Source organism: Acartia tonsa, chromosome 14, assembly GCF_053477335.1.
Source record: "Acartia tonsa isolate MP-2025a chromosome 14, ASM5347733v1, whole genome shotgun sequence".
Lineage (NCBI taxonomy): Eukaryota > Metazoa > Arthropoda > Copepoda > Calanoida > Acartiidae > Acartia > Acartia tonsa.
In genome coordinates this window covers 16,074,742-16,088,848 of record NC_137273.1, presented here as the reverse complement: position 1 = coordinate 16,088,848, position 14,107 = coordinate 16,074,742, and positions in this window count along the sequence as shown.

The following is a 14,107-nucleotide window of genomic DNA, read 5'->3' as shown; positions in this document are numbered from 1 at the left end:
AGAAACTTTGGATTAGTAAATACATATATTATGTATACCTTTAATTATAGAGTTACAGAAGATATTCTTATATTTCTTATTTGCGGCTACTAGAGCACTTGAGGTGGAGGGATGGGGAAGTAAAACCTCTACATTAAATTTTAGTTTTTCAAAGAAAGGGGGGGGGGGGGAGCGGTTGTATCCTCCCTTAAATAGTTATAAACCTACCCAGGACCTATGAGAAGCTTAGCTGCAATTGAATACCATATCGGTTCAGTGGTTAGCGAGATCCGTCGGTACACTAATATAGACAGACGGACAGATGCAAAACTACATTTTGATTATATTAAAATCTTTTAATGTTCATATGTTGAAAAGTTACTGAAATATAGATGCATTTACATTTTAACTTTACTCATTGAAAATGCTATGCTTAGTATTAAGTTTAAAATCAATAGGATAATTCTTTCACGTCTAAAATTAATGTTGAAATAACAAAAAAAAAAAAAAAAAAATTATACAGTTGTTTCAGATAAAACTGATATAAGGACAGATATAGTAAAGCTTTGCTTCTTAAAAGTAACTTGCGATTTAGATAATTTTGGAAGATGATTAAAGTCCCTGCACTGATTATGACGTCATACGATAGAATAGCCAATGAGAGGCCAGTATACACTGTAATTGAGCAATGGTAAAAGTTTTGCTGGCCTGTCATTGGTTATTCTATTATATGACGTCATAATATGTGGAGGGACTTTAGTCATCTTCATCATTTTGATTAGTCTAATGTAAGTTCTGTCTATTAAACACAAATTTACTCTACTACAGGGAGGGAGGGGACATTAGACTGTAAATCATACTGGTACCCAAAGTTCTTTCATTATATATCTGGAAATCTTTGAGGATTTTTATAAAATTGAACAATTTTAAATATTTCCACAATACTTCTAATCTACAGGTGTGTTAATTTTAATTCATGTTTCATTGTCTTATCCTTTAATATCCCTGACGCTACTACGATTCTATATAAACTTTATAGAAGACAAATAAACAGTTATACATATAATATTATCAAGGAGGAAGGGAACATTGGGTTGGTCCCCAAAATTGTATAAGATTTCTTATTCGTTGGCTTAACAACTTTGGGGTCTATATAGAATTTGTTCAGTTAATTTGCTAATTTGAGTGTTTAAACGTTTCAACCACTAATTGTAATCTAGAGAATAGGCAACTTTTTTATCATCAATTTATCGGCCATTGTCTTATCCCTTTAGATCCCTGCATATTAGGCATATGTAAGTTTGATATATATTTTACATTTTAAGTTAATTAAACAAAATATTTGATTTTTCTTTTCCAGTATAGCTTCGATACCGATAATATCCGCTGGATTAGAACCGGTTCTTATCTATACTGTAAAATCATGTAGAGCATCGTAAGACAGACAACTACTACACGCTAATTCCAAAATAAAAATCATAAAGTTAATACCAGTTTTGTTAGCACGGTCCTTCTGCCCCTTGGAGCAAACAAAACAGATTTAATCTTATAATCTTTCATTTTAATATCCGCGGAAAGATGTATATGTTACGATGTGATAATTAATTATTATAAGATTTATATATACTATATAGTTTACATTTTAAGTTAATTAAACAAAACATTTGATATTGCTCTTTTCTTGATTTTATAATTTTCTGAAAATTATGTACGAATAAGATTGCGTCGAGAATAGGGAAGTAGCGGGACAAAGTGTCCCAAAAATCAGCCACTTGACGTCATAAAAATGATGGAGATGAGAGGAGAAGTGGAAAAGAAAAGCCCTAAAAAAGAGATGGATAATTTTTAGCTTATTTTTATGACGTCACATGGTTCATTTTTGAGACACTTTGTCCCATTACATAAGAAAACTTTTGGCGAATTATGTAAAACATAAGATTATTAATAAAACTGCCCTCCTCCCTTTAACCAAAGCCAAGAATAAAAGCCTATAAAAGAGAAGCATAACAAACCAGAAGATTATTACCAAATGTAGAGAAGCAATAAATTTAATAATTACGACTTACGAAATTTCCTGTAATGACAATAGAGTTGCAACACTTTCTAAATATCAAATTGCTTTTAAAAGGATCATTTTGACAAATTTGAATTCGATAATGCAATTATAAAATGCCTAAATTAACAATAAAAGCAATCTGTTACAAACCGGCACACGGACATATGTTCGTGTTATGGATCTTTAAATAAGAAAACTACGGTTTGAAAAAAAATGAAAAAATAACACAATGCAATGCAAAGGTTAATTTGTGTGAAATTTTCTCGTTTACAGTCCCTTTAAATTTGGTTCTAGAAAATAATTAACGCCACTTTGACATTACAAAAACGTTTAATATAAAATCTAAAGATTGAAAATAATAACTAATTCTATTGATTATGGATAAATAAAATGATGGGAAATAACGACGAATACTAGGAAACCTTTGCTGTTAAAAACTGATATCATTTGAATAACAAAACAGTAGTTAATTATGTATATATGAGTGTCCCTTTAGAGTTCTCCTAAAGCACCAAGAAAAGGTTTTTGAACCTCTTAAAGGAGGGTAGCTCAAAATCTTAAGAGAATTAAATAAATTACCTCCCCCCAATAAGAAAAAAAAGGATTTTAAAATAATTTTAAGCTAGTTGCAAGGACGTCTAAGCTTTTTTGAGGGTGTGAAATGAGGGGTTTCAAGGTGATAAAAATTCGAAAAAGATACTAATAATGTGAATATAATGAGAAGAAAGATAAGAGAAAAATAAAGAAAAAGAGAGAGAGACCTTGAGAGATGGAGAGAGAAAAAGAGAGAGAGAGAAAGAGAGAACGAGAGAGAGATACAGAAACTTGTAGGGAGAGATAAAAATATAGATTAAAAAACAAAGAGTAAGAGATAAAGAAAGAACGAGAGAGAGAGAGATGGAGAGAGAAAAATAGAGAGAAAGAGAGTGAGAAAAAAAGAGAGAGAGAGAGAGAAAAGAGATACAGAAACTTGTAGGGAGAGATAGAAATATAGATTAAAAAACAAAGAGTAAGAGATAAAGAAAGAACGAGAGAGAGAGAGATGGAGAGAGAAAAATAGAGAGAAAGAGAGTGAGAAAAAAAAGAGAGAGAGAGAGAAATGAGATACAGAAACTTGTAGGGAGAGATAAAAATATAGATTAAAAAACAAATAAAGTGATAAAGAGAGAACGAGAGAGTGAGAAAGAGAAAGAGAGAGAGAGAGAGAGAGAGAGAGAGATAAGAAAGAGAGAGAAAGAGAGTGAGAAAGAGAAAGATAGAGAGAGAGAAAAGCGATACAGAAACTTGTAGGGAAAGATAAAAATATAGATTAAAAAACAAATAAAGAGACAAAGAGAGAACGAGATAGAGAGAGAGAGAGGAAAGAAAGAGTGAGAGAAGAAAGAGAGAGAGAGAAAAATTGAAAGAGAGAGAAAGGGAGAGAGAGTGATAATGAGAGAAAGAGAGAGCGAGAGATAAAAAAAGGAAAGAATGAGGGAGAACAAGAGAGAAGGAGTGTAAGAGAGAGAGAGAGAGGGAGAGCGAGACAAAAAATTGAGGTAGATTTGTGGAATAAGCGGATTAATCGGAAGAATTCACAAACAGAGGAAAAAACTTTTTTTTTACCTCAGAAAATCTTGGAATATTTTTTTAGTGGCGCAGATACTCAATGATTAGCATATGGCCATACGTCAGTCAAGCACAGTGCATGGTACACATTTAAAAACTATAATTTTTTGGTGGGGAGATACCCTCTCCAAAAAAAAGTTACAAAACTTACCAGAATCTATGATAAGCTATATTATAAAGAATAACCATATTGGGTCAGCGGGTAGCGTGAACCTATGGTACACACATACAGACTTACAGACATTCCGTTACTTTTCTAAAAGGAATGTTGCTGCGCTAATAATTGAATTAGTTGTCCTTGTTATTTTTGGATAATCCTATGGAAAAAAAAGTTTTCTGATTGAACCATTTTCAAAGCTTAAGATTTGTTCCACATTTTTTTGTTCTTATGAAAATATTCTATAAGTTTTTCAGGGTGGGAGGGGACATTGGACTGTTTATTGCACTAGTCCCCAAAGTTTTGTAGTAACATTTTCTTAATCGTTGGGCTAACAACTTTGGGGACTTTTATTGAATTTTGAATGGTTAACGTATTATAATTAACAGACTATTGTTAACTTTCCCTGAAAATGTTGAACTGTTTGGTTTAGAAGTTATTTTCAAGAAATTAATCGACACATACAGCTCTAGGTGCTTTTTTTGGCAGACCATTATAATGATTCTCTGAAAACTGTAAACTAAATGGTTCAATGGAGATTTTTTTTATAGAGACACACAATTCCAGTTTTTAGGGTTTCATTTAATACTCATTATCTTAATCACTTTGGACCAAACTTTGCTAGTGTAGTTCATAATTACATAGCCAAACGAATTTAAGACAACCGTCCTTTGATTGTACGGTCTGGAAGTCCTGTAAAAGGTAATGCGTTGTGTCTGTTTTCTCCCAAGCTATTCCCCTTATTCTATTTAATTATTAATTTATTACACTTGACATAGCAGCGGAACGAATCATTTTTAAAGACTTTGGTATTTTGAAAAATAATCAATATAAAGCTATATTTATAAAATCAGACAAAAAGCAATAAAAAGTATATTTAAAAAGCTATTCAAAATATAGACAGCATAAATTTATGCTGAGAAAAGATTTAGGAAAACATTGAACTTTATTTTGACAAATATTTCAGTCAATTCAGATATAAAGGGATGGTTGACAGAAGTAGCTTATAGTGTCAAAAAAAGTGGACAAAATAATGTTTGATGTCATATTCCCTTCTTATATGACGTCAATTGGGATAGTTCGGAAAAGCAATGTGACATTTGTCCACTTTTTAAAGAGACTTTATAAGCTGCTTCTAGTTGAACATAACTCTAATCTGTAAGTCTTATTTTAAACAAAGGCATTTCTCCTGGGAGAAAAAAAACGAAATTTGATGACTTTTTTTTTCAATATTTGATTTTAACTCTGAATTTATTGATAACATTGTTTGTTTTGATGCTACTCTATAATTCACTTTCTGTCAGTCTTTTTGTCAGAAAGTCCGTTAGTTTATTGGGAAATGTGATTTTTTCAGCTGTCAAGAAAAACGAGTGATTTTTTGTGAAGATTCTCTATACCAATGTGCATCCGGTATGTAATTTACTTTGTCCGTCGGTCTGTCAGTCATAGAAAAATATGTTTTAATCTCTTTGTCCTTATTCCAATCAATGATTTTTTGGTACTTTGCAACCTATGGATTGTTTTATCGCCCATTGTCCTACCCCCGTATCCCTGTCCTTAATGGTAGATTTTTTGGCAACATTTATGTAATGGATTCTGGATCCGTATAAATAACACAAACTAGAAATGCATACGAATAATAAAACAAGGACGAGCATAGTCAGATAAAATAAACTTCTAACGGTAATCATAACATTTTCTTTACTATTAACAGTACATGCCGCGCAATTTGAATTTTAAAATGTGCCAATTTTTGCACACCCTTTAAATTGGTTAGGTATAGTCCATAAATCTTCAAAATTTTTGAAAAACTTTGGAAAAACCCGTTTTTAAGCCATGAAATTTATTTTTCTGATACAAAATGACCCACGTCAATGAAGAAAATGAGATATTGATTATTAACTTCTATAAATGATAAGTGAGTTAAATTAATACTTTTGTCTTACTAAAAAAAACACTGTAATTAAAACCTGTAATTAAGATTTAAAATAACTCAAGTCAATGAGAGTAAAAAGATAATAAATTTATAGAGATGCTAAATACCCAGAAGAATATGTTTTTATGTTGTCTTCATGACTATTTGTCTACAAATCTTATGCATTATAGATGTATTCTATGTTTTTACAACCGGATATATAAAAGTTCAGGTTAGGGCTTTGAATTTCTATCAATGGGGGGGAAGGGGGGGTGATTTTTCCTTATAATGGCTGCTGAAAAAAAAAACTTAAAAGTAACTCAATGACTGTCTGTCTTTGTTTACCAGAGGATCTCGGTAACCGCAGAACCGATATGGTTCTTATTTGCAATGTAGCTTCTCATAGGTCCAGGAAACTATTTTTACGGATGTGTACCATAATCCTCCCTAAAGAAAACGCCCTAGAAAAAAAGATAGTATCCTTATAATAAAGTATCAGGATGTCTGTTTGTATGTTGGTACCGATAGATCTCGCTAACCGCAAAACCGAGAAGGTTCTCCTTAACAATATAGCTTCTCATAGGTCCCGAGAAGGATATAACAATTTTGTGGAAGGTTATAAACAACCTTCCAAGGAAAATCACCCTTTAAAAAATTGACCTCTCAAAATTTCATGGTAATAAAATTGAAAATCGGATGAGGGTCTTGTATAGAAATAATAGTTATAAAAAAATTTGAAAAAAATCGTAGCTCTAACTATTATAGTAGTATGGGAAAAGGTGAAAAATAAATGATTTAAACAGCATATTCCTATCAGGAATCTTAAGGGACAAGGCAATGAACGAAGAATTAATATCCATCACCATTGAGGATAAGCAAAATTACCCCCTGTGATAAATTAAATTTCAGTCAAAAAGTTTGAACTCTTCTTGTATGGAAGCAACCAATCAAAATTAAATAATAGTTATTTCTCGCATCGTATTATAAACGGCTTTCCGCGGATATAGAATGTACAATTATAAGATTAAAACTAGTTTTAGTACCGAGGTGCCGAAGGCACCGGCTAAAAAAACTGGTTTTAATCTTATGATTGTACATTTTTATATTCGTAGAAAGCTGGATATAATACGATGCTAGACATAGTTTTATCGTATGGATGAGAACCGGTTCCTATCCACCGGTTTCGAATGAATACGAGAAAATATTTTCTCGTGTTAATTCGAAACCGATTAATATCTGGTGGATTAGAACCGGTTCTCATCCACACGAAAAAACTATGTCTAGCATCAATTATATCCAGTTTTCTACGAATATAAAAATGTACAATCATAAGATTAAAACCAGTTTTTTTAGCACCGAGATGTCGAAAGCTTTTATAATACGATGCGAGAAATAACTATTTCTTAAAGTTTGACCGACGGACATTTAAACTTATAGAGTAGCTTCTCATATATAAAAAGATCATTTTGTTTCTTTTTTTCATTTCTATTTGGCTCTGATTATACAATAACTAGATTTTAGTTGATACAACTTTTTAAAATTCAATTAAGTCTTAATTTGAGTTGATTAAAAACTTTTACCAATTTATGGTGTTTTCTCATTTTAGGGGAGATTATCTTTATCCAAAATAGCAACTTAGCCAATATCCCCCAAAGGGAGTTAGAGGTTGAATACAAAAATAGCCTAAACCCACAAAAAGTCAAATGTAAAACTTTCTTAGAATAAACAATGGTGGATGGGGGTTTTCGTTATTTTACCCAGCTGCGAGTATCACTTTATAATATACCAAAATGTGGTGCAACATTCAAGAAATATTATATCACTTCTAATATGACATATCGGGCATAGCCGTTAATCATATCTTATAGGACACACACCCAAACAGCCAATTATTTTACATTAAATACATTGTGGGAGCCCCTTTATTCTTTGTTATAAGCTTGCTAGCTACCAGAGAGGGGGGAAAAGTGTCAAATATAATTTGGATGGTATAAATGACTTTTTTTTATAGCGAAGCTTTTCTATGATGAGAGTCTTTACGCCCGTCCGACACGGATGCTCTTTTTTTGTTAATTTATGCATGTTAGAGATGTCCTATCGATTACAAACTTTGGATGATGATTTCTGGAACGATGTAGAAAGCAAGTCTTTACGTCCATTTTAAACATGCTATTTTTTACTTTTTTGACAGCAACTTTTTGTATGATAAAATTATCCTATTCATCGGATTTTTATATGACAGATTCTTAGAACAACCAGGAACAATAGTTTAAGTTAAGCATCTCTATAATCAAGCCTCAAAAAAGTAAGTAATATCTTGAGAAAAATCCTGTATTTAATAATTTTGCAAAAATTATGTTTAAACTTTAAAATTAATATTCTGCTTATAAAGTTTTACACTCTACAAATGTTAATTTTTGTTAGTTCTACCTTTTGATTGCAGAGCTTTGCTTTTATGGATGTTTTCATCCTTGATTTAAAGAAATTTGCAATCTTCATCTAATCTTAAAAATATAAATGTAAAATATTAAAAAAATTGCAGATTTGGTTGAGTATACTTTGGATTTGGTGTTATTTTTTGTTTTAGGAATTACCATTTAAAAAATATACGTAGGATAATTTTAAAAACATTGTAATTCATAGGTAACCTGTATGCAAAGGTTGAAATTAATAGGATGATTCTTGCATATATGTATATAGGATCAACTCTACCTACTTTTAACAAACGTATGTACAAACTTTTAATACAAAAAGCTTTTTTTTTAACAAGAACAAAATTTTACATAGCAATAAAAACTTAACTATAATTTAAACATATTTTTATTAAAACATAACAGAGAAAAAAGTTTACCAATCACAGAATACAATTTAAAGTAAACAAAAGTGCAAATGTGCTTCAACTAACCCCCGCCCACCCCCTCTGTAAGAAAAAAAAAATATAAAAATAGATGCTTTCCTTCAATGTGCCTGTCGAGCACTGAACCCCTCCATATTAAAAAAAAACCTTTATAATAAGGGAGGTATTTCTTTTACTTTTGCCTAACCCATGCAGGGGACCCCAACCCAGAGGGATATATATTATACAGACTTTATTCTAACCATGCGGGGCTACTAGGAGGGGTAAGTCAATGCACATTCCAAAAAAAAGAATTGCTACAACTATCCATGATACATACATCCGCCCCAACAAGTAGCTTTTCCGAGACAATTATTTACACACGTGCGTCGCGCACTGCATCCTGCAAAAAACAAGAATAAAAGTATTGATACTGTAAACAAGTAAATTATATCAGGGATTAAAGGGACAAGACAATAGTTGATATATTGAAGTACATAAATTGTATCTCATTGATACAAGGAATCTTCACCAATTTTAGTTGTCTATTTTACCTAGAGTTACTTACTTACGGACTAAAAGTGTATTATAGAGTACTGAAAAGGAATTTCATAAATCATTGAGCTTATTGAATTGATTAGGCGCGTGGATAAATTAAAATCTATTGTATGTTACTAAGGCTTATTCGTTGGCAGTAGTAGTCGCTAGCTTTTAAGAAACCGCAACTGTGGAGCACTGTAAAAAATCTACCAAAGTTTTTTTTGCTACTATCGTAAAAGCATACCTTGATTCCTTGAATTGCAGTTACATCCACTTCTTCTATTCTACAAAAAATCATCATTAAATATTTTTACAAAAAAAAACAATGGATTTATTCTATCCCTGTGCGTGAAAAAAACCATAAGGTGTATAATGTATAGTGCCTTTTATTTAGTAAAAGTAGTACAGTCGCTTCGTTTTCACTTACAATGAAGCCTCTTTTTTGGCCTTTTTTAGGATTGAAGAAAAACTCTTTTCTTGGGGAGGGGGAGGTTTAATTTTTCTACTTATATGGACATACAGACTTTCTGGTGATGATTATAGAATTGCTACGACTTTTTATTAGTACCTTACTGTTATTGGATTCACAATGCCAAGTTTAAAATCGATTGTTTAAAAGCTATGGTTACGGATGCTTTTCTATTATTAGTTCTAAGTAGGGAGTTACTGTCGGACATATCATAGTTATAGAGTAGCTGTTTATAGAAACCTGTATTATTAAAGGCATTATTATCTGTTGAGATACCCTTGGAAAACTAGATTTTAGAGAATTGTATCTTAATATTTTTATAGAGCACAGCTTTTTAAAAAAGCGAATCTTTTCTATAATTTTGGTGTGTCCGTGACAGTTAGATATTTTCGTTGAGAAAGCCTAAAATGTCACGTGTGACGTTATAAAAATACATCTCTTTTTTTGTGGGTTTCCTTTCCCACTTCTCCTCTCATCCTTCCTTTTTAGACGTATTTTTATGACATCACACGTGACATTTTAGGCTTTCTCATTTTTGTTAATTTAAACAGTTAAAATTATCCTATCGATTTTAAACATGGCATCATAGAAGTTAAAAGTGAAGCATCTCTATTATCAAGTCCTTAACCAGTATCCTGTAGTTTTGTAACAAATTTTGTTTAGACTTATGTATTAATATTTTGCTTTATGTTCGTTTGTCTTACGGTTTTTGGGCTTCAATTTTATGGATGTTGTCATCCTTGTTATGACTACGAACGGGCCTTTTTGTCGATTTTCTTTCGACATTGTCATAAAAATTAATGTAGAATACGTGGATATTGTGACAGGTTTATATAAGTTTTGCCGTCAATGGCTTAATTTAGGTTGCTAATATAGTCCTCATAGATTTGTCAATATGAACCTTCATTAGCAGGGGAGGGGATGATTTAAAGTCTAAGTAGGGGTATCTTTATATATCGAGAAACATTCATCAGGGTATGATATAATCTCTCACATATCCACGTATTCTATAATCTAACTAAAAAGGCCATCTAAACAATACATAGATTTATAGATTACTTTAATATCTTAATGTAGCTGGCTTAGGCTGATTATAGCTGCGGCTAAGGCTTAGGCTTTAGAAGGACAAAGCACACTCAGGCCTCAAAGAAACCTTTTTTGAGTCCACTATGAAACGCTGGAAAAAATCATGTGTGATGTCATAAAATGAGTCTAAAAATGAGGTATGAGAGGAAAAGTGGGAAAGAGACGTATTTTTATGATGTCACACATGATACTTTCCAGCTCTTTGTTCAATACTAAACTTCTTAGAAAAATAGGCAAATCAAATATTAGAATACAATCCTTTTAGTAGTAGTAGTGGTTGTAGAAGTAGTTGTAGTGGTTTTAGTAGTTGTTGACTCCTAAAAGTCATATTATAGTCATATATTGTCATAATATAGTCATATATTGTCATAATATAGTCATATATTGTCATACTAGCGGCCTCTGTGCACTTGAAGAGGGGGAGTTGAATTCGATAATTAGATAAAAAAAATTTTTTTTTTTATAAAAATTAGATTTTTTTGTGTGAAGGTTATTTTTTTCTAGGGGCAATTTCTCTTAATAGGGTTTCGGTACCCTCACCCAAAATAGTTTTAAACCTTTCCAAGACCTATGAGAAGCTACCCTGTAAAGGATAAGCAAAACAGTTTAGCGGTTAGCGAGATCCTTTGGTATAGACAGACAGGCATACATAAAGGGTGTTTAAAAAAAACCAATCGCTTCTCTTTTTTCAATATAAACCTTACAGTTTTGGTCCAAAACTAATAAAAAATAATACAATTCATGCCTAAGCAATGACAATAATAAAACAATATTAAATTTTAAATCTACTCACCCTTCCAGAGCACTAGAGCTCGAAACCTAGCCCTTGCAGAGAAATTTGCCCTACACCGAAAGTGCATATTTTGTAATAAATTAAGACAAATTTGTCTCTCTAAAGAAAAGAACAAACTGTCTTAAGTACTTGAAATCTTGTAGATAGACCCTATAATAATTGGGGTTTTTGATAGGGCATGTAAAGACCTTTATCTAGACACCTTAACAAGGTTTCTAACATAATCCTAGCGAATTTGGCATAAAAAAGAAAGACCTGACAAACATCAAGAACTAGATTTTAACAGAGCCGCCATGCCTCAATGTTGGATGGGTCTGTTTTTTTTTATCCCAAATTGGCTAGGATTGAGGTAGAAACCTGTTTAAGGTGTCTAAAGAAAGGTTTTTACATGCCCAATCAAAAACTCTGAACATTATGGGGTCTATCTCCAAGATTTGAAGTATTTATGTTGGTTCAAATTTTGAGCGATTGTTTTTTTTTAAACACCCTTTACATAGGTATTATAGTCGTATATTGTTATATTATAGTCATAGATTGTCATAATTTAGTCATATATTGTCATAATTTAGTCATAGATTGTCATAATTTAGTCATATATTGTCAGATTACAGTCATAGATATTCAAATTTTTCAACCCAAAATACCTAAAGGTTTAGTTTTATAAAAATAGTTATAATAGTTATTTTTTGTCCGAGAATAGGAAAAATTTTATGTAAAAATTTTAGGTGATAGTTTTTAGGAGAAATTTTATGTGGAAAAATTACCTTTACTTTTTTAATACTTGATCTTGTGCTGATATCCTTCAGTTTAAATAAATAGTCATGCATCAACAAATCTTTATATAAAAGTAACAGGATGTCTGTCTGTCTATATGTCTGTGTGTTTCTTTCTTTTCGTTAGGATCTCTCCAACAATAAACCAATGGATTTATCAATTATAGGGAAGTTCCTTTAGGGTTTTAAGATATTTAATTTCATAATTAAAGTCTTGGCATGGTTTTTAGACTATTTTTCTCCGTCCACAATCTTAGAAAGAGTCACTAGATGCTTTAAGCAGCAACTATAGTAAATGTAGAAGATACATTTATTATTGATCTAAAACAAAAGCTTTCTGGGTATTTCTGTCTTAAACCAAAAATTTTGTTTGTAATAGCTAAAAGACAATAAATTATTGTTTCTCCTAAAATTATAACCTTTTTCAACTAATGAAGTTAATTGTTATTTATGACAATATAACCCTGAATACCTCTGAATCATAATACTCTGGACTCTCATTATTACAGCAACCTAAAAAGTTACTATATTTAATATTAAAACTAGCGGCTAGTATGTATTTTAGGGGGCTTAGAAAATAGAATAAAACCATTCAAAGACATGAATTTGAAAATAAAATAGCTTATAAACTATGTAAAGCTTATCTTAAGTAAAGAACTAATCGGTTCTATAGTTATGAGATCTTAATTAAGCTTCAAAAAGAAAACTACTTAAAAAATAGGATATTACGTTAATACTAAAAGTTGAAAATCTAATAGTTATGTATACTTATCTGATAAGGTAGTTTAACAAAGGCGTTTAATGTGATTTTGTTTTATGACAAATCTATCTATCTATAGAACTATCAATTTGTCTATCTACCAAACAATATTTACATACCAGCGGCTACGACCCTCTACTTTCAATTTTAGTTTTAAACAGAAAAATAGAAATTTCCCAAGAATTGAAATATTGACTTCTCTTGTGGTATATAACTTACCTGGACCTTTATCAAGCTTCACTGAATATATATCATCCCACATCTATCTATCTATCTATCTATCTATCTATCTATCTATCTATCTATCTATCTATCTATCTATCTATCTATCTATCTATCTATCTATCTATCTATCTATCTATCTATCTATCTATCTATCTATCTATCTATCTATCTATCTATCTATCTATCTATCTATCTATCTATCTATCTATCTATCTATCTATCTATCTATCTATCTATCTATCTATCTATCTATCTATCTATCTATCTATCTATCTATCTATCTATCTATCTATCTATCTATCTATCTATCTATCTATCTATCTATCTATCTATCTATCTATCTATCTATCTATCTATCTATCTATCTATCTATCTATCTATCTATCTATCTATCTATCTATCTATCTATCTATCTATCTATCTATCTATATATCTATATATCTATATATCTATCTATCTATGTATCTATCTATCTATCTATTCATCTATCTATCTATCTATATATATGGTGCATTATTTGCCAAATGTACCACTTTTCTGCACTACCTCTCCGATTTTGTTAATACTCTATATTTTGGTCCGTTGGGTGATTCAAGGATGCTGGATGGCCAAAAAAAAGTTTCAGAGTCCCTGGATGTCTAGATATCTAGCTATCTATGAAGGTAGGCAACAAAAATTTAAAAAACACCCATTTTTTCACAATTTTAAAAATTAATTTTTTCATCAATCTTACATCCAACCTATACATTTTATACACCAAAATGATCGTTTATTCATGTAAAAAGCGCACATAATGCTATTTTGGCCAAAACTCTAATTTTACAGGGTGTCCAACAAAAAGTGTATTTTGGATATCTAGCGTAATACCCAAAATACCTGTCCGAAAAAAATCATTTTTTTTGGCTTAAAT